Raw genomic sequence first — 22,500 nt, forward strand, 5'->3', positions numbered from 1 at the left:
AAGAAGCCACATTTGCCCACAAACAAGTCGGCCATCTTGGCTTCCACATTTAGGGGTGGTGCTTCAACAAACTCCGCCCCCTGACCAGAATCGGTAGAAATGACCACACCCCGAAGGTCAGCGATATCATGTGCGATACGAGCGGCCCTATTTGTTCTGTTCCAACTAAAAGTTGTAAAGTCTTGTTGTTGAAGTGTGTTGTGCTTATTGCTTGTTATCCAGTGAACATTACTACATGTGTATTTGTCGCCATCATGTGGTCAGGGCAGTTACTACATCTTTGAGAAGTGTGCACTTTGAATCCAACTTTATTAACTGGGAGTTGCATAAGCATACTTCCCAACACTCCCGAATTTTCCGGGAGACTCCCGAAATTCAGCGCCTCTCCCGAAAACCTTCCGGCACAAATATTCTCCCGAAAATCTTCCGATTTTCAGCCGGAGCTGGAGGCCACGCCCCCTCCAGCTCAATGCGGACCTGAGTGAGGACAGCCTTTTTTCGGACAACAGGGTGAAAAGAACTAAATAATCCAGACTAGAGATAAATTGTATTATTATGTTTATCTTACCTAAAAAATAAATATATTTATTAATTTTTTTAAAAACAACTAAATAAATGTTTACTATATTTTGCTAAAAACATAAAAATTAATTGTATTTTTATTTGTATTTTTTCTGACTCCTTATTACATCCAGCCACAGAATTATACATTAAAATAAACATATTTGAAATAATTAATTTTAAATGATCATAATAATTCATTTAAAATTACCATATTTGATTATTAAAATAATTGCTTGTTTATCAACAACTTTAGCATTTTACTCATTACATTTTGAAGCTCTCAGAAGCCACGTTATGTTATATTCCTTAAGATTTATTTATGCAAGTTTAAAGTATCAATTATCTAAACACAGTTTTGTTTGCATATTTTCAGGATATATATATATATATATATATATATATATATATATATATATATATATATATATATATATATATATATATGAGAGATGTCCGATAATATCGGCCTGCCAATATTATCAGCCAATAAATGCTTTAAAATGTAATATCGGAAATTATCGGTATCGGATTTTTTATTATCGGTATCGTTTTTTTAATTTTTTAATTAAATCAACATAAAAAACACAAGATACACTTACAATTAGTGCACCAACCCAAAAATTATTTCCAGTCTTTCACGGGCCACATAAAATGATGTCGGCCCAGATCTGGCCCCCGGGCCTTGACTTTAACACCTGTGATGTAGCCCGTAAAGTCACGCCTTCAAAATAAAAGCACGCCAGTAAAATATCAGTCATTAAATGTCAGTACTGTCACAGGCCACATAAAATGACATTGGTGCTCTACATCAGTGGTTCCCAACCACTGGTCCGTGGATCGATTGGTACCGGGCCGCGTAAGAAAAAAAAATTAAAAAAAAAAAAAAAAATGTATATATATATATATATATATATATATATATATATATATATATATATATATGTATAAATAAATGTGTATTTTTTTTATTTTTTATTAAATCAACATAAAAAACACAAGATACATTTACAATTAGTGCACCAACCCCAAAAACCTCCCTCCCCCATTCACACTCATTCACACAAAAGGGTTGTTTTTTTCTGTTATTAATATTGTGGTTCCTACATTATATATCAATATATACAGTGTTTCCCACACATTCATTTATTTGTGGCGGCCCGCCACGAAAGAATTACGTCCGCCACAAATGGATTTTTCGGCTTTTGACTCGCTCGACCGCTCATCAAAGCAATGGGACTGTCTGTGAATGTTGCTTGTAGTTACAACTCCGGTGCAGTAGGTGGCGGTAGCCTACTATGCATTGTATGTACTATGCACTTAATTCACCTGGTGGGCCAGAAGAAGAAGAAGACGAAGAAGACGACGACAACGAAGTAAAAGAAGAACGGACCGACCGGATCAAAATACGAGGGTAATATAGGTTATAGGTAGATAGGTTATAGCTGCATCGCTCGCGGCTCGTCATATATTTAACGTTAATCCGCGATTTCACCGAGCGTGTCACTGACGGTGAGCAGCAGGGGCGCCGAAAAGGGGGGGTAAAGGAGACGGATTCTAGGGGCCCATGATGGAGGGGGGCCCAGAGAGGCCCCTAATGATGATAAAATTATAATACAGAAAAAATAATGACACAAAGTTATTAACTAACATATAATCATACATGTTTTATTTCCCATGTCCTGGTAACAATACCTTTATTTGTTTTGGAAGCATCAACCCCTGCAGGACCCTCCCTCCCCCCCTCTATTTACGTAAAATGGTTCAGTCCGACTGGATCAGCTGCAGGTAGCGCACCAGCGATTTGTCACAGACAGCGGGAAAAGCGGAGGAGACAGCAGTATGCCTCAAAAATCAGGAAGCCAAAAAAGAAAGGAAAAAAAAAATAAGAGAGGAGAAGGAGTTGAAGGGTCGACAATATGTCACCCAATATTTCCAAAAAAAGGTGAGTTTGTTAGTTGTGGTGGAAAGTTATGCATATTAACTTTGTCCCTGTCTGTGGTAATAAGCTAGCTCACTTTTCTCACCATGTTAGCTCAAGAAAACTCTGGATTTTTACATTTTACTGCTATATTAGTTAAATAATCAATCCAGTCAAACATCTATCAAGCTGTTCTTATTCAATAAGAGTTTATTTCCAATTTAAGAATCAGTGGTGCAGCAAATAAATGACTCAAAATGAATTCCATTGTATTCAGAGTGCTCAGTTCTTCCCCTACTGTACATGTCAACTGTGATGCTGTTCTTCTTTCAAAAATATGGTAATGATAGTCAAAAATACCATTAAAATGCATAATTGTATGTAAAACAGCATCAAAAAATGTTGCCGCTGTGTTGGGGGCCCTGTAAAGATTCTTTTCATGGGGCCCAAAAGCCCTAGCGGCGCCCCTGGTGAGCAGCCTGACGCTGCTTCATTAACACCGCCACTGTTTGACTCGGGGGCCAGGGCAGACGCACGTAGTAACAGTCACCTGTTTTCATACCGACGAGCTAACGTGTCCAGGTTATAACCCTAGCTGTTGTCAATAAACACACATACCTGCCAACTACTCCGGTTTTCTCGTAATTAGTACGGTTTTCATCAACCTATTCCGGGTTACGGTTGCAGTGATAAAAAATACGGTTTTTCATTCATTAAAAAAATCGCGTAACAACAATGACAATCGACACTGCTTCCCGTAACTTCCTATCGAGCCATTCCGAATGCCATGCGCGAGGCTATTTATAGCACCGCTGCCAAGCACGAGGCACCATGCAGTTGCCATTGTTTCCAAACGAGCGAACGATCATGGAATCAGCCGGAGAAAAATCGCAAACGAGTCTTAAACCGAAAAGAAAACTGTAGTCATTCCGTGAAGAATATCCAAAAGCCTATCCGGGAATAATTATCCGTTCCAAAAAGGGTGAAAACTACGCGAATTGCACCTTGTGCAGACAAGATTTTTCGATCGGACACGGAGGAATTAGCGATGTAAAAGACCACGTTGGGACAAAAAACACAAGTCTAATGCCGTTGCTAGCGATACAAGTGGAAAACTTTCAACGTTTTTTGTCGCCCAAACAGATTCTTTGGATGTGATAAATGCCGAAGTTTTATTTATGATGCTATTGAATTACATTTTAATGAAGTAAACTTATCATAAAGTTACCATATCATTTTTGCAGTATGATCAATCTGATAGAATACATTTGGATTTTAGCCACAAAAAGGTAATGACACCAATGTTATCTATTGGAATTGTTTAGTACTGTTATACTGTTAAAAGTGTTTATACTATTTATGCTTTCAAGTCCAAGTTGAAGAAATCTTGTTAAATGTTGACAGCATAACTACCAAAATACAGAAGTATGTCCTTAATATTTTTGCAGTGCTATTTCTGTTGAAAAGTTAAAATGATTACATTAGAGATGTGATGTGCCACTTTTCAAGTGTCTGATGGCTTAAATTAATTTTCATTAATTTTTCATATTTTGAATTCTTTTGAAAGGCTTACAAAAAAAACTACATTTGAATTGTAATTCCATGCTATTGACAGGACTATTAATTGTAATGAAGTTAGCTTACCATGTTTACAGTATGATAATTGTTATAGAAATGTGAATTTTAGGCACAGAATATTTTTTACAATTGAACAAGGCAGTAGATTATACAAGCTTGGACAGAAAGTTAATAATGACACCAATTTTTTTTTAATGGAATTGTTTAGTACTGTTTTACCATTTGTTTACTGTAAAAAGTGTTTATACTGTTTATACTTTCAATTAACAAATTGAAGTCTTGTGAAAGGTTGACAGGATAACTGGCATTAACTGTCAAAATAATTTCAAACTATTGAAGTTAGCTTACAGAATAAACATGTCAATCAACCCATATGATTTTTGCTGTAATATTTTTGTTTCGAAAAGTCACTGTGACTGATAGAAAGGTGATGGTTTTAGCAACAATTTTAACCTGTCTGAATGCTAATAATCATTTTGCGTCGGGGGGCGAAGAACCCCCCACCAGGACTTTGTCCTGGACCTACCGGGGCCTGCGGCCCCTGGACCCTGGCTACTAGGTTTTTCTGATTTCAAAAGTTGGCAGGTATGAACACACATGGACTGAAGCTAAATTGTCCACTGTCCACTGCAGCATGTGAATGCAATGAAAATAATAAAATCTGAGCCAACCAGCTGTTAAAATGTTGTCCAGGTTAATGTTTTGGCCATTAAAGGCCCTTCATTTCAAGATTTCAACTGTGATCGGGCTTTAAACAGGTGGCTGACCTGTTCAGATGGGTGTAACTGCTACTGGTCAAATAATGTGAAATAGCATTTAATTGTACATGTATGCAATGCCATTTAAATGTAATTATAGATAATAATAATAATAATAACTACTGTGTAGTGCTGTTGTAGTCAACAGGAAGGATTTTAGTAAGATATAAGCCATGAGCACTACACAGCCAGAAAAAAACCTAGGCAGGACAAGTAAAAATATTGGTGCAAGTAGATTTGAGAAGTCGGGCAAGTAGAAAAAAAACTTAACGTTGAACCCTGCATGTGTTGAGCTGCTGCCGCTTAAGGTTAGACAGCACTGTACATAGAGCGCTTCTGCTCATTAGTAATAAATTCTAATGTTGGATGTTCACTCCTTCACACAGATGAGTATAGAAAAATATTTTCAACGGCCGAAAAGGGCTCGACTTGGAGTGCGACCTGTTCAGCAGCAGCAGGAGGAGGAGGAGAAGGTTGACTGACTGTGGCAGGACACCTCTGCCTCTGTTTCACTTCATGTTGCTGGTAAATAATATGGTTGTAGTAGTAGGCTAAAGTTAAATTATTTAGTATTCACTAATTAAAGGGGCAGAGCTTTAAGAGACATTTTAGCTTTTATATTTTATAAGATATATTTTTTGTAAGAACCACAATTAATAAATATATTTCAGTGAATCACTGATTGTTCAAATCTGTATATAAATATGTACATAAAATGTTGTAACTATATTCCAACTCCGTGTTCTTCTTGGTCATCGCCGCTGCCGCCGCCACCCCCCGACCACACCACCACAAATAGATGCCTGTCCTGTGGGAAACACTGATATATCTATACAGTCTGCAAGGGATACAGTCCGTAAGCACACATGATTGTGCGTGCTGCTGCTCCACTAATAGTACTAACCTTTAACAGTTCATTTTACTAATTTTCATTAATTACTAGTTTCTATGTAACTGTTTTTATATTGTTTTACTTTCTTTTTTGTTCAAGAAAATGTTTTTAATTTATTTATCTTATTTTATTTTATAAAAATTTTTTTAAAGTACCTTATCTTCACCATACCTGGTTGTCCAAATTAGGCATAATAATGTGTTAATTCCACGACTGTATATATCGGTTGATATCAGTATCGGTAATTAAAGAGTTGGACAATATCGGAATATCGGCAAAAAGCCATTATCGGACATCCCTTATATATATATATATATATATATATATATATATATATATATATATATGTATGAAATACTTGACTTGGTGAATTCTAGCTGTCAATATACTCCTCCCCTCTTAACCACGCCCCCTCCCAGCCCCCACTTATAAGTAAAGGTAAGACCATAATAACGTTTTTTTTATTAAATGTGCTTTTTTGTGTGCTACAGTTTGTATGTGTAAAGTTAAAGTTAAGTTAAAGTACCAATGCTTGTCACACACACACTAGGTGTGGTGAAATTTGTCCTCTGCATTTGACCCATCCCCTTGATTACCCCCTGGGAGGTGAGGGGAGCAGTGGGCAGCAGCGGCGCCGCGCCCGGGAATCATTTTTGGTGATTTAACCCCCAATTCCAACCCTTGATACTGAGTGCCAAGCAGGGAAGAATGCTGGTATGAGCTTTTAAACATAACCCGTTAACTGCTGCCAATCAAATGGTGAATAAGATACTCTTTAGGGTTCATATGTTTGTAAATCTGACTGTGATGAAGTCAGTGCCTCACCAGCCACTGATGTATATATATATATTTTGTTTTCGGCTGAAACATGGTTTTTGTCTAAAATATTGCTCGCTAAATTTGTGATATATAATGAGATCTTTTGTCATGCTCATTATTGATAATTTGCGATGTCATCTAAGGTAGCGTCATAGTACAATTTGTTTACCTTCTCACGCCTTGTAAGGTAGCATTACAGCTAGGGATGATGTTCGAAATCGGTTCTCCCGGTTGTTCGATAAGAAAAGAACCGATTCCATGGACTCGAATCCCTTTTTGAGAACCGGTTCCCGCTATCGAGGCCACTATAGTAAAGAAAAAGAGTTGGTTCTTTATTCGAATCCCGTCTCACAGGAAATGCCCTTTGGGACATCACAGGAAATGACGTAGCTCAGTCATTAGTCATCATTTCCTGTGATGTCACACAAGCAGCAACAATAATGGACCGGAAAAAACGCCTCAAGGCATGGCTTCATTTTACAAAAAAATACGACGAGGAAACGGCGATATGCAATTATTGCCAGGCTTCGCTCTCATGTAAGGGTGGAAGAATTGTTGATTGATGACTGTGGTGTTCTTAGTGTCATAGTGTGTGTAGTTAGTATGTTCCAATAGCAGCAGAAGTGCACTTTTTGGAGAGCTGTATTATTTTCAGTTTTGTGCCCAAGGGACTGATTTTATTTAACACTATATTATTATTTATACACCTATAGTGATCACAGAGACAGGTTGTTTTTGTGTTACTGTATATATATCTGAAAAATCCCACTTAATATACTTTGGGTAACAACAGTCAATATTTATTTTTATTTGTATTTTTTTTTATTCTTATAAAATAAAAGTGAGCTTTTGTTAAACCAAATATTGTGTTTGTTTCCATATACAACAACCTATCTGGACTCGATAAGAGAATCGATAAGGAATTGGTTCGATAAGAGGATTTGATAATGAGCTCGAACTCGATCATTTCTTATCAAACATCATCCCTAATTACAGCATATATATGAATGCGTATTTTATATATTGACTGTATTGTTTGTCTTTTTAGTTTCACCCTTTTCAATGTCAATATATTGGTATTTGTTCCTGGTGGGCGGAGCCAAAGACTCCATCCACCGTACAAGCGCGAGAGATGATTCTGCGGCGGTTCAAGGTCGCTGACCTCCCCGTCGGGGGTTGCCTGGCTCCCTTGACCCCGTCCTCGTTCATCGGGCGCTTTTCCCGCGACCTCCGACCCACACGTCGGCCGTGTTTAAAGCGAGACACGGTGGTGCAGCAAACAGCACTTGCTGAAGTATTTAGCAGGCACTTGCAGGCTGATGTATAATAGATGACATCATCATGGAAGCACAGCCTCTCAAGTCTGACCCAATCACACCCTAATTTTTTTGAGGAGGGGTGGGGGGGGAATATATCTCAAAATGTGCACAGATTCCCTAAACTAAAATGTGTCAAAATGTGCACAGCGTGTTTACTTGTGTGTGATATCATGTGCGACACTAGCAGTCCTGCAGTGTGTTTACATGTGTGTGTTATCATGTGCGATACAAGCAGTCCTGCAGCGTGTTTACTTGTGAGTGATATCATGTGCGATACAAGCAGTCCTTCAGCATGTTTACGTGTGTGTGATATCATGTGCGACACAAGCAGTCCTTCAGCATGTTTACATGTGTGTGTTATATGCAATATAAGCAGCCCTACAATGTGTTTACTTGTGTGTGATATCATGTGCGATACAAGCAGCCCTGCGGCATGTTTACTTGTGTGTGATATCATGTGCGACACAAGCAGTCCTTCAGCATGTTTACATGTGTGTTATTATGTGCAATACAAGCAGCCCTACAATGTGTTTACTTGTGTGTGATATCATGTGCGACACAAACAGTCCTGCAGTGTTTACTTGTGTGTGATATCATGTGCGACACAAGCAGTCCTGCAGAGTGTTTACTTGTGTGTGATATCATGTGCGATACAAGCGGCCCTGCAGCGTGTTTACTTGTGCGTTATATCATGTGTGATGCAAGCAGCCCTACAATGTGTTTACATGTGTGTGATATCATGTGCGACACAAGCAGCCCTGCAGAGTGTTTACTTCTGTGTGATATCATGTGCGATGCAAGCAGTCCTGCAGCGTGTTTACTTGTGTGTGTTATGTGCAATACAAGCAGCCCTACAATGTGTTTACTTGTGTGTGATATCATGTGCGACACAAGCAGTCCTGAAGAGTGTTTACTTGTGTGTGATATCATGTGCGACACAAGCAGTCCTGCAGAGTGTTTACTTGTGTGTGATATCATGTGCGATACAAGCGGCCCTGCAGCGTGTTTACTTGTGCGTTATATCATGTGTGATGCAAGCAGCCCTACAATGTGTTTACTTGTGTGTGATATCATGTGCGACACAAGCAGCCCTGCAGAGTGTTTACTTGTGTGTGATATCATGGGCGATACAAGCAGCCCTCCAGCGTGTTTACATGTGTGTGATATCATGTTCAATACAAGCAGTCTTGCAGCGTGTTTACTTGTGTGTGTTATCATGTGCGATACAAGCGGCCCTGCAGCGTTTTTACTTGGGTGTGATATCATGTTCAATACAAGCGGCCCTGTAGTGTGTTTACATGTGTGTGTGTGTGTGTGTTATTATGTGCGATACAAGCGGCCCTGCAGCGTGTTTACTTGTGAGTGATATCATGTTCCAATACAAGCAGTCTTGCAGCGTGTTTAATTGTGTGTGATATCATGTGCGATACAAGCAGCCCTGCAGCGTGTTTACTTGTGAGTGATATCATGTTCCAATACAAGCAGTCTTGCAGCGTGTTTACTAGTGTGTGTGTTAACATGTGCGATACATGCAGTCCTACAGTGTGTTTACTTGTGTGTGATATCATGTGCGATACAATCAATGACCAACTAATATCACAGGTTACAATCATTACAAGTGTATACAGTATAAATATCAAAGGACACAACATTATAATATGACACAGGACACAATTATCCATGATGTACGATACTGCACTTTTTGCAGCGCTGCCACTTCAGCCTATTACCCCCGCCTGTTCGATACCCGCTAATCACTGTAACGCCGCCCTTGGCTGCCAAGTGACAAGTAAGGACTGCTGCAGGTGCTGGAAAACTGCCCCACGCTTCTGTGACCACTTTATCTGCACGCTGATCTAAATCCACCCTGAAGGGGAGGGAGGGAGGGGGGCGCTGGTGCTGATGGGAGGGGGCGGAGCCGCGCTGGTGCGTTTGTGATGCTAAGCCAAACCGAAGCTCCGCCCCCTCTGGCTCCAGACGCAGGAAACACGATGCCTTTAAAAGCCAATAAAGTCATAATGGAATCTGGAAACCTGAACGCACCCCTCCCACCCCCCACCCCCACCCCCCACGGAGAGTGTGCACCTTGTGAGTTGGTGGGAAGAGGTGCGCTTCCCTTAGAGTGCCTCCCTCAAAGTGTGTGTGTGCGTGTGTGTGTGTGTGTGTGTGTGTGTGCAGTGAGTTTATGAGAAACGCAGTATGTGTGTGTGTGTGTGTGTGTGTGTGTGTGTGTGTGTGCTGTCCAGAGTCTCACAATGAAGGCCGTTGCCATTGGCAACCTTTGCCTTTCGCAAAGAATTCCATCTTTTTGGGGGGGCCGGATGGGAGGTTTGTGCACCACACACACACACACACACACACACACACACACACACACACACACACAGATTCTTGTATTTGCTACCTTATTGAGACCTCCGGAAGAAATGTCTACCTCTTTAGGACCACCCTTTCTAGATATATAAATATTTGTATTTACAACATGAATAATATATACATACTAAGCAAATATAAAAAAGGTAAGCTTTTAGTTAATTATAATTTTTTTGGTTTGTAATTGCTTTTTAATCTTCATTATTTACTTCAAGTTATTACAGTATGTCTCTCTATACACACACATATATATATATATATACAACATATATATATATATATATATACATATATATATATATATATATATATATATATATATATATATATGTATGTATATAGAGACATACTGTAATAACTAATAAAATGACTTCAAGTTATTACAGTCTCTATATACATACATAAATATATATACATACTTACATACATACATACATACATATATATGGAGAGAGAGACATACTGTAATAACCTGAAGTAAATTAAAACAAAAAAAAAAAATATATATATATATATATATATATATATATATATCATTTTATTTTTTTCTATTATTTTTTATTTATTTATTTACTTTAAGTTATGACATTGAAATATGCCCACTTTGGCCAAAATTTATTTTAAGAAAAATAAATAAATATGTATATAGAGACATACTGTAATAACTTGAAGTAAATTTTATATATATATATATATATATATATATATATATACACATACATACATATATATGTATATATATACATACATATATATAATATATATAATAATATATTTTTTTAAATCAAATTGAAATATAAATATATATATATATATATATATATATATATAGATAGAGGTCGGGTGCAATGTGAGCTGGGCGGTAGCCGAAGGCAGGGCACTTGGCGGTCCGATCCTCGGCTACAGAAGCTAGCTCTTGGGACGTGGAACGTCACCTCGCTGGGGGGGAAGGAGCCTGAGCTAGTGCGCGAGGTAGAGAAGTTCCGGTTGGATATAGTCGGACTCACCTCGACGCACAGCAAGGGCTCTGGAACCAGTTCTCTCGAGAGGGGCTGGACTCTCTTCCACTCTGGCGTTGCCAGCAGTGAGAGGCGACGGGCTGGGGTGGCAATTCTTGTTGCCCCCCGGCTCAGAGCCTGCATGTTGGAGTTCAACCCGGTGGACGAGAGGGTAGCTTCCCTCCGCCTTCGGGTGGGGGGACGGGTCCTGACTGTTGTTTGCGCTTACGCGCCAAACAGCAGCTCAGAGTACCCACCCTTTTTGGATTCACTCGAGGGAGTACTTGAGAGTGCTCCCCCGGGTGATTCCCTCGTTCTACTGGGGGACTTCAACGCTCATATTGGCAACGACAGTGAAACCTGGAGAGGCGTGATTGGGAAGAATGGCCGCCCGGATCTGAACCCAAGTGGTGTTTTGTTATTGGACTTTTGTGCCCGTCACGGATTGTCCATAACGAACACCATGTTCAAGCATAAGGGTGTCCATATGTGCACTTGGCACCAGGACACCCTAGGCCGCAGTTCTATGATCGACTTTGTAGTTGTGTCATCGGATTTGCGGCCTCATGTTTTGGACACTCGGGTGAAGAGAGGGGCGGAGCTTTCTACCGATCACCACCTGGTGGTGAGTTGGCTGCGATGGTGGGGGAGGATGCCGGACAGACCTGGCAGGCCCAAACGCATTGTGAGGGTTTGCTGGGAACGTCTGGCAGAGTCTCCTGTCAGAGAGAGTTTCAATTCCCACCTCCGGAAGAACTTTGAACATGTCACGAGGGAGGTGCTGGACATTGAGTCCGAGTGGACCATGTTCCGCACCTCTATTGTCGAGGCGGCTGATTGGAGCTGTGGCCGCAAGGTAGTTGGTGCCTGTCGTGGCGGTAATCCTAGAACCCGTTGGTGGACACCGGCGGTGAGGGATGCCGTCAAGCTGAAGAAGGAGTCCTATCGGGTTCTTTTGGCTCATGGGACTCCTGAGGCAGCGGACAGGTACCGACAGGCCAAGCGGTGTGCGGCTTCAGCGGTCGCGGAGGCAAAAACTCGGACATGGGAGGAGTTCGGGGAAGCCATGGAAAACGACTTCCGGACGGCTTCGAAGCGATTCTGGACCACCATCCACCGCCTCAGGAAGGGGAAGCAGTGCACTACCAACACCGTGTATGGTGCGGATGGTGTTCTGCTGACCTCGACTGCGGAAGTTGTGGATCGGTGGAGGGAATACTTCGAAGACCTCCTCAATCCCACCAACACGTCTTCCTATGAGGAAGCAGTGCCTGAGGAATCTGTGGTGGGCTCTCCTATTTCTGGGGCTGAGGTTGCTGAGGTAGTTAAAAAGCTCCTCGGTGGCAAGGCCCCGGGGGTGGATGAGATCCGCCCGGAGTTCCTTAAGGCTCTGGATGCTGTAGGGCTGTCTTGGTTGACAAGACTCTGCAGCATCGCGTGGACATCGGGGGCAGTACCTCTGGATTGGCAGACCGGGGTGGTGGTTCCTCTCTTTAAAAAGGGGAACCGGAGGGTGTGTTCTAACTATCGTGGGATCACACTCCTCAGCCTTCCCGGTAAGGTCTATTCAGGTGTACTGGAGAGGAGGCTACGCCGGATAGTCGAACCTCGGATTCAGGAGGAACAGTGTGGTTTTCGTCCTGGTCGTGGAACTGTGGACCAGCTCTATACTCTCGGCAGGGTCCTTGAGGGTGCATGGGAGTTTGCCCAACCAGTCTACATGTGCTTTGTGGACTTGGAGAAGGCATTCGACCGTGTCCCTCGGGAAGTCCTGTGGGGAGTGCTCAGAGAGTATGGGGTTTCGGACTGTCTGATTGTGGCGGTCCGCTCCCTGTATGATCAGTGTCAGAGCTTGGTTCGCATTGCCGGCAGTAAGTCGGACACGTTTCCGGTGAGGGTTGGACTCCGCCAAGGCTGCCCTTTGTCACCGATTGTGTTCATAACTTTTATGGACAGAATTTCTAGGCGCAGTCAAGGCGTTGAGGGGATCCGGTTTGGTGGCTGCAGGATTAGGTCTCTGCTTTTTGCAGATGATTTGGTCCTGATGGCTTCATCTGGCCAGGATCTTCAGCTCTCACTGGATCGGTTCGCAGCCGAGTGTGAAGCGACTGGGATGAGAATCAGCACCTCCAAGTCCGAGTCCATGGTTCTCGCCCGGAAAAGGGTGGAGTGCCATCTCCGGGTTGGGGAGGAGATCTTGCCCCAAGTGGAGGAGTTCAAGTACCTCGGAGTCTTGTTCACGAGTGAGGGAAGAGTGGATCGTGAGATCGACAGGCGGATTGGTGCGGCGTCTTCAGTAATGCGGACGCTGTATCGATCCGTTGTGGTGAAGAAGGAGCTGAGCCGGAAGGCAAAGCTCTCAATTTACCGGTCGATCTACGTTCCCATCCTCACCTATGGTCATGAGCTTTGGGTTATGACCGAAAGGACAAGATCACGGGTACAAGCGGCCGAAATGAGTTTCCTCCGCCGGGTGGCGGGGCTCTCCCTTAGAGATAGGGTGAGAAGCTCTGTCATCCGGGGGGAGCTCAAAGTAAAGCCGCTGCTCCTCCGCATCGAGAGGAGCCAGATGAGGTGGTTCGGGCATCTGGTCAGGATGCCATCTGAGCGCCTCCCTAAGGAGGTGTTTAGGGCATGTCCGACCGGTAGGAGGCCACGAGGAAGACCCAGGACACGTTGGGAAGACTATGTCTCCCGGCTGGCCTGGGAACGCCTCGGGATCCCCCGGGAGGAGCTGGACGAAGTGGCTGGGGAGAGGGAAGTCTGGGCTTCCCTGCTTAGGCTGCTGCCCCCGCGACCCGACCTCGGATAAGCGGAAGAAGATGGATGGATGGATGGATATATATATATACATATATATATAATATATACACACATGTATGTATTTTTTTTAAATTGTATTTTTTTTTAAATAATAAAAAAAAAAAAAAATATATATATATATATATATATATATATATATATATATAAAAATGTTTTTAAATGTACTTCAAGTTATTACAGTATGTCTCTATATACATATATATATATATATATATATATATATATATATATATTTTTTATTTTTATTTTTTTTTATTTATTTTTTTATTTTTATAAATTTTGGCCAAAGTGGGCACATTTCAATTCCTTACACACAGTTGTTATTTCATATGTTGACCAGAGGGGGAGCACTTAAATTTTGTACATACACTTGTTATTTCATATGTTGACCAGAGGGGGAGCACTTAAATTTTTTACATACACTTGTTATTTCATATGTTGACCAGAGGGGGAGCACCTTTAAAAGCGACACACAGTCAATTTGAAAAATCCCTCTCTTTTTGGGAGCACCCTCATTTTGATAGATGTCACCAGCAGGGGTGCAAATGAGACATTCTCTATTAGATGCAATGTTATTGGGACCATGATTTATGTCACACATGTCCTTCTTCATGTCTCAAGAAGGGTACAAATACAAGAACACACACAAAACAGGTCTTTAACACCAAAAGGTGTTGCGTAACGTCATTAAAACAACCTGAAAAAACAACATCAGCAGTGCCCGCCCCATTTCAACACAGATGTGCCCCCCTAGTCCCAATCCTCGCCCCACTTTCCTTTCGTCTCGCTTATCTCGACTCAGCATGACTTTAAAAACACACCAACTCAAATAAACACACACTCCCCTCCCTACATGCAGGCCCCTCGAGGCGGGTCCAGCAGTCGACACCCCCCCCCCCCTTTCTTTTTTTATTCAAACGCACCCCCCCCCCCTACTCCCTACACACACACTTAGCACATATCTAAATCCAGGCCATACGGCGGCTGACAGTCGCTCGTTTGTCTATTTTCAGGGTTGGATGCAGACTGTATTTAAAGGTGCGGGTCTGGCTTAGTTCTTGCCTCGTGCCCCACTCATAGCTAGTGCCGCCCCCCCCCCCCCAGCTGGTTAGTAAAGAGAAAGAGATGATAGAGTATTATCTGCTCACTGATGCCACCTGCTGGTTGTTCGTCCTGGGTAGTCCCACTCCTTAATGCTTCAGTCGCACGCAGGATTCTCACAAGAATGAGGCACAAACTAAGGAACTGTGTGTTACACACACAGTGTGTACAACGTTACAATGTAAAACAATTGAAGAGATATCATTGAAATTTGGTCATTTCCCAACCAATATTCTACAACACAAATACAACGTTGAAACAACGTGCTTTAATACAACGTTTAATCAATGTCGGGTTCGGATGTTGATTTGACCATTGAAATTTGGTCATTTCACAACCAATATTCTACAACAAATACGTTGAAACAACATGCTTTTTGACAACGTTTAATCAATGTCAGGTTGAGACGTTGATTTGACCTTGAAACAACATGCTTTTTGACAATGTTTATTCAATGTTGGGTTTTGACGTTGATTTGACCATTGAAATTTGGTCATTTCCCAACCATTATTCTACACCCCAAACCTAATGTTGAAACAACATGCTTTTTGACAACGTTTAATCGATGTTGGGCTCTGTCATTGATTTGACCATTGAAATTTGGTTATTTTCTAACCATTATTCTACAACACAAATACAACGTTGAAACAACGTGCTTTTTGACACGATTAATCAATGTCGGGTTGTGACGTTGATTTGACCTTGAAACAACATGCTTTTTGACAACGTTTATTCAATGTTGGGTTCTGATGTTGATTTGACCATTGAATTTTGGTCATTTCCCAACCATTATTCTACAACACAAACTTAATGTTGAAACAACATGCTTTTTAACAACGTTTAATCAATGTCGGGTTGTGACCTTGATTTGACCTTTGAATTTTGGTCATTTCCCAACCAATATTCTACAACACAAATACAATGTTGAAACAACATGCTTTTTGACAACGCTTAATCAATGTTGGGTTCTGACGTTGATTTGACCTTTGAATTTTGGTCATTTCCCAACTAATATTCTACAACACAAATTCAACATTGAAACAACTTGCTTTAATACAACGTTTAATCAATGTTGGGTTCTGACGTTGATTTGACCATTGAAATTTGGTCATTTCACAACCAATATTCTACGACACAAATACAACGTTGAAAAAACATACTTTTTGACAACGTTTAATCAATGTCGGGTTGTGACGTTTATTTGACCTTGAAACAATGTGCTTTTTGACGACGTTTATTCAATGTCAGGTTGTGACGTTGATTTGACCTTTGAAATTTGGTCATTTTCCAACCAATATTCCACAACAACGTGCTCTTTGACAACGTTTAATCAATGTTGTGTTCTGACATTGATTTTACCATTGAAATTTGGTCATTTTCCAAGCAATGTTCTACAACACAAATACAACGTTGAAACAACATCCTTTTTGACTACGTGTATTCAATGTCAGGTTGTGACGTTGATTTGACCTTTGAAATTTGGTCATTTTCCAACCAGTATTCCACAACAACGTTTAATCAATGTTGGGTTGTGACATTGATTTGACCTTTGAAATTTGGTCATTTTCCAACCAATATTCTACAACACAAATACAACCTTGAAACAACGTGCTTTTTGACGACATTCATTCAATGTCAAGTTGTGACCTTGATTTGACCTTTGAAATTTGGTCATTCCCCAACCAATATTCCACAACACAAGTACAACGTTGAAACAACGTGCTTTTTGACAACGTTTAATCAATGTCGGGTTGTGACGTTGATTTGACCATTGAAATTTGGTCATTTCTGTCAGGACTTGGTCCTTGGGGTTTGTTTTCCCGGAAGGCAACGGAAAGTTGGCGCGGGCAAGACGGGAATGTGAGTACATGATTTTATTTAACACTATCAAAAAAAGAACAAACGAAAGGCGCGCACAAATGGCGGAGGTACAAAACTTGGCTAATGAAAACAAAAGACTTGCACAAAGGCAAACAACTATAAACATGAAACAAAAACTTACTTGGCATGGGACTGTGAACATGGCATGAAGCAGAGTGATGACAACGGGTGATGTTGCCAGGCAGACTAACTGAAAACAATGGACTTAAATACTACAGACATGACTAAAGGTGGCTGTGTAAACAGAGCAATGTCCCCATTAAGTAAGCATTGCCAGAACACACACACACACACACACACACACACACACACACACACACACACACACACACACACACACACACACACACACACACACACACACACACAACAAAGTGGTGTTTCTGCTGCTTGCTGTGTCCCAGCATGTTGGATTTATGAGCTGATATTGTGGTGTCAATGGAGCGCCAGAGAGCAGTGCGTCACTGCATCTAATTACACTCTGCTTGTGTGTGTGTGTGTGTGTGTGTGTGCGTGGGTGTGTGTGTGTTGCAATGCCTAAAATCACAGGTTTTGGTTGTGGCATGTGTGTGTGGGGGTGGGGGGGAAGGGGGGTGCACTTGGAGCAGCTCTGCATTTTGCGGAGCTATAAACAGCCTACGCCGCATAGCTAACTAGCCACAGCAAGACGCCACCGGCTCCCCCCCGCACCAAGAAGCCGAGGAGAGGCGGGGTGTGGGTAAGGGGGGGGGCGCCCACATTTTGCTCCCCTCCGCCGCCGTATTTCAGGAGGAAGCGGGGTGAAGACGACAGGCGTGTGGGAAAGTGGACATGGAGTGTAATAACAGCACCACCAGCTGGACACTTCATTAGGTACGGCTAGTCCTCCAACAACAAACATTCCAACAACGCCGACGGACAAGTAGTAGCACGACAGGGAGTAGCTGTAACGATAGCGACACGACACGACGGTGTGAGGTAGAAATGACAATAGTCCAGCAGTGACTGGAGGGCAGGGCAGGTGTAATTAGCAGCTGGCTGATTGACACCAGGTGTGGCTAGGTGCCAATCAGCCACAGCTGAGGGGACAGCACTCAGAGAGACAAACAGGAAACTGAACCAAAATAAGAGTGCTGACAGGAAATAAAACACAGAGGAAAAACTAACTTAACCAAACTGTCAGGGACAAGCCTGACAGCAAGGGGTTTCTGGGTATTTGTTCTGTTGTGTTTATGTTGTGTTACGGTGCGGATGTTCTCCCGAAATGTGTTTGTCATTCTTGTTTGGTGTGGGTTCACAGTGTGGCGCATATTTGTAACAGTGTTCAAGTTGTTTATACAACCACCCTCAGTGTGACATGTATGGCTGTTGTACCTTCTTTTACTGTTGTACCTTGTTTTTACTGTTGTACTTCATTTTTACTGTTGCACCTTGTTTTTTACTGTTGTACCTCGTTTTTACTGTTGCACCTTGTTTTTTTTACTGTTGTACCTCGTTTTACTGTTGAACCTTGTTTTTTACTGTTGTACCTTGTTTTTTACTGTTGTACCTTGTTTTTACTGTTGTACCTTCTTTTACTGTTGTACCTTGTTTTTACTGTTGTACTTCGTTTTTACTGTTGCACCTTGTTTTTTACTGTTGTACCTCGTTTTTACTGTTGCACCTTGTTTTTTACTGTTGCACCTTGTTTTTTACTGTTGTACCTTGTTTTTACTGTTGTACCTTGTTTTACTGTTGAACCTTGTTTTTTAATGACTACTGCTGCAAACCAAATTGCCCCTCGGGGACAATAAAGATTTTCTAAGTCTAAGTCTAAGACCAAGTATGCCTTGCATTCACTTGTGTGTGTGAAAAGCGGTAGATATTATGTGATTGGGCTGGCACGCAAAGGCAGTGCCTTTAAGGTTTATTGGCGCTCTGTACTTCTCCCTACGTCCGTGTACACAGCGGCGTTTTGAAAAGTCATAAATGTTACTTTTTGAAACCGATACCGATAATTTTGAAACCGATACCGATAATTCCCGATATTACATTTTAAAGCATTTATCGACTGACAGTGATCCGGATCAGCCCCAAATTCTTTATTTCATTTATTCACTCATTCATTCTTGTATCTACTCATTCATTCTTCATTGATGCTGTCACTTATTCTTGTATTTACTCATTCATTCTTCATCGACCATTCTCTCATTCTTTAGTCACTCATGGTAAATGGGTTATACTCGTATCGCGCTTTTCTACCTTCAAGGTACTCAAAGCGCTTTGACGCTATTTCCACATTCACCCATTCACACACACATTCACACACTGATGGCGGGAGCTGCCATGCGAGGCCCTAACCACGGCCCAATCAGGAGCAAGGGTGAAGTGTCTCGCTCAAGGACGATGTTGTTGGAAGCTGGGGATCAAACCAGGAACCCTCAGGTTGCTGGCACGACCACTCTCCCAACCGCACCACCCCAAAAACGTGCCTTGCTTATCCCGTTTACTGACACTTCATCTAAAATGTTGCCACGACTTTCTGAGACAGAGTGAACCCTCTTGTCAGTCATCCACTGCCTTTGTGTCTGCGGGTGGGAAAAGATGCAACACTCAAACGAAGCCGTCACAATATTTCATGTTTTTCCGCCAAATAAAGTACATTATTTACTTCAAAAATACTGCAATTGGTTGAGAGTACTTTCAGAGCACATAGCGTCATCCCTGTGAACGTTTTGTGACATGAAATGTTTATGTTTCCGTCTGTGAGTGGGAAAGGTTGACATTGTTTGATGGACAAAGAGGAGGTGAGACACAGAAAGAGGAGGTGAGACACAGAAAGAGGAGGTGAGACACAGAAAGAGGAGGTGAGACACAGAAAGAGGAGGTGAGACACAGAAAAAGGAGGTGAGACACAGGTGTGTCCTTAGGAATATGATATGATGACATCACCGCCGGCACACCCTGTCCCCACTGGGACGTCTCTCTGATCATGTTACACTCCTCAGGTGCACTCATTCACAAATTGTTTTTTTCCCCACTCATTCATTCTTCAGCAATCCATTTATTCACTCTGTCGCTTGATACCGTATTCACTCATTCATTCGTCGTCGGTCCATGCATTCATTCAATTACTCATTCTTTTATTCACTCACTCATGCTTCATCAATCTATTAATTGATTAAACCACTAATTCAGCCATTCACTCCATTTATTTTTGACCGATTAATCTATCCTTTCATTCACTCATTTTATTCGTTCATTCATTCACTCATAAACACATTCATTTTTTAGCAATAATTCTCTCATTATTGTTATTCACTCATTCACTCATTCTTGTTTCTACTCATTCATTCTTCATTGATCCAGTCACTTATTCTTGTATTTACTCATTCATCATTCGTAGACCATTCACTCATTCTTGAGTCACACATTCTTGTATTCACTCATTCATTCTTCAGCCATTTATTCACGCTTTCATTTTCATCAATACATTCATTCATTTACTCACTCATTCTTGCATTCACTCAGTCATTCTTCGTGGATTTGTTCATTTTATTTACTCATTCATCTTTCATTGAGCCATTCATTAATTCACTCACTTTTATTCGGTCATTCATTCTTCATCAATTCCCTTATTTTACTCACTGAGTCTTCATCGATCCATTCATTCATTCATTCTCGTATCTACTCATTCATTCTTCATTGATCCAGTCACTTATTCTTGTATTTACTAATTCATCATTCATAGACCATTCACTCATTCTTTAGTCACACATTCATTCTTGTATTCACTCATTCGTTCTTCAGCCATTTATTCACGCTTTAATTTTCATCAATACATTCATTCATTTACTCACTCATTCTTGCATTCACTCATTCATTCTTCATGGATTCATTCATTTTATTTACTCATTCATCTTTCACTGAGCCATTCATTAATTCACTCACTTTTATTCGGTCATTCATTCTTCATCCATTCACTTATTTTACTCACTCATTGAGTCTTCGTCGATCCATTCATTCATTCTCTTATCTACTCATTCATTATTCATTGATCCAGTCACTTATTCTTGGATTTACTCATTCATTCTTCATCGACCATTCACTCATTCTTTAGTCACTCACTAATGTTTCGTAAATGTATTCTTTCATTCATTCTTTTAATCACTCATTCATTCTTCGATTAATTCACTCATTTCTTTCACTCATTCATTTTCATCAATACATTCATTCATTTACTCACTCATTCTTGTATTCACTCATCCATTCTTCATGGATTCATTCATTATTTTATTTACTCATTCATGTTTAATTGAGCCCTTTATTCACTCATTCTTTTATTCGGTTATTCATTCTTCATCGATCCATTCATCCATTCACTTATTTTATTCACTCAGAGTCTTCATCAATCCATTTATTCATTTATTCACTCATTCATTCTTCATCGATCCATTCATTCATTCTTGTATCTATTCCTTCATTCTTCATTGATCCAGTCACTTATTCTTGTATTTACTCATCCATTCTTCATAAGCCATTCACTTATTCTTTAGTCACTCATTCATTCTTCGTAGAGTAATTATTTCATTCATTCTTGTATTCACTCATCCATTCTTCATCAATTCATTCACTCGTTCATTTTCTTCGATACATTGATTCATTCACACACTCATTCTTGTATTCACTCATTCATTCTTCATGGATTAATTCGTAATTGTATTTACTCATTCATTTTTCATTGAGCCATTCATTCTTTTATTCGGCCATTCATTCTTCACCGATTAATTGATGCATTAATTTTCATCGATACATTCATTCATTTACTCACTCATTCTTGTATTCACTCATTCAGTCTTCATGGATTCATTCATAATTGTATTTACTCATTCATTTTTCATTGAGCCATTCATTCATTCTTCATCAACCCATTCATTCATTCACTTATTTTATACATCCATTCATTCTTGTATCTACCCATTCATTCTTCATTGATTCAGTCACTTATTCTTGTATTCACTCATTCATTCTTTGATTCATTCACTCACTTTTATTCACTCATTCAATTACTCACTCATTATTTTATTCACTCATTCATTGTTTAGGATCCATTCATTCATTCACTCATTTTATTTGGTCCTTCATTTTTCATCGATGCACACACTTATTTTATTCACTCATTGAGTCTTCATCGATCCATCTATTCACTCACTCATTTTCATCGATACATTCATTAATTTACTCACTCATTCTTGTATTCACTCATTCAGTCTTCATGGATTCATTCATAATTGTATATACTCATTAATTTTTCATTGAGCCATTCATTCATTCTTCATCAATCCATTCATTCATTCACTTATTTTATTCTTCACCGATCCATTTATTCTTGTATCCAACCCATTCATTCTTCATTGATTCAGTCACTTATTCTTGTACTCACTCATTCATTCTTCATCGATTCAGCCACTCACTTTAATTCACTCATTCATTTAGTCACTCATTCTTATTTTATTCA

The 22,500-nt window shown here is 40.6% G+C and overlaps 1 protein-coding gene across 1 annotated transcript in view; it reads right to left on the reverse strand.

Annotated features, from left to right (window-relative positions):
- The window catches only part of sdc3 (syndecan 3), an 80,587-nt gene that overhangs the window by 26,256 nt on the left and 31,831 nt on the right, over nt 1-22,500 (reverse strand). The window lies entirely within an intron of this gene.

Source organism: Nerophis lumbriciformis, linkage group LG37 (assembly GCF_033978685.3).
Source record: "Nerophis lumbriciformis linkage group LG37, RoL_Nlum_v2.1, whole genome shotgun sequence".
NCBI classification, from domain to species: Eukaryota; Metazoa; Chordata; class Actinopteri; order Syngnathiformes; family Syngnathidae; genus Nerophis; species Nerophis lumbriciformis.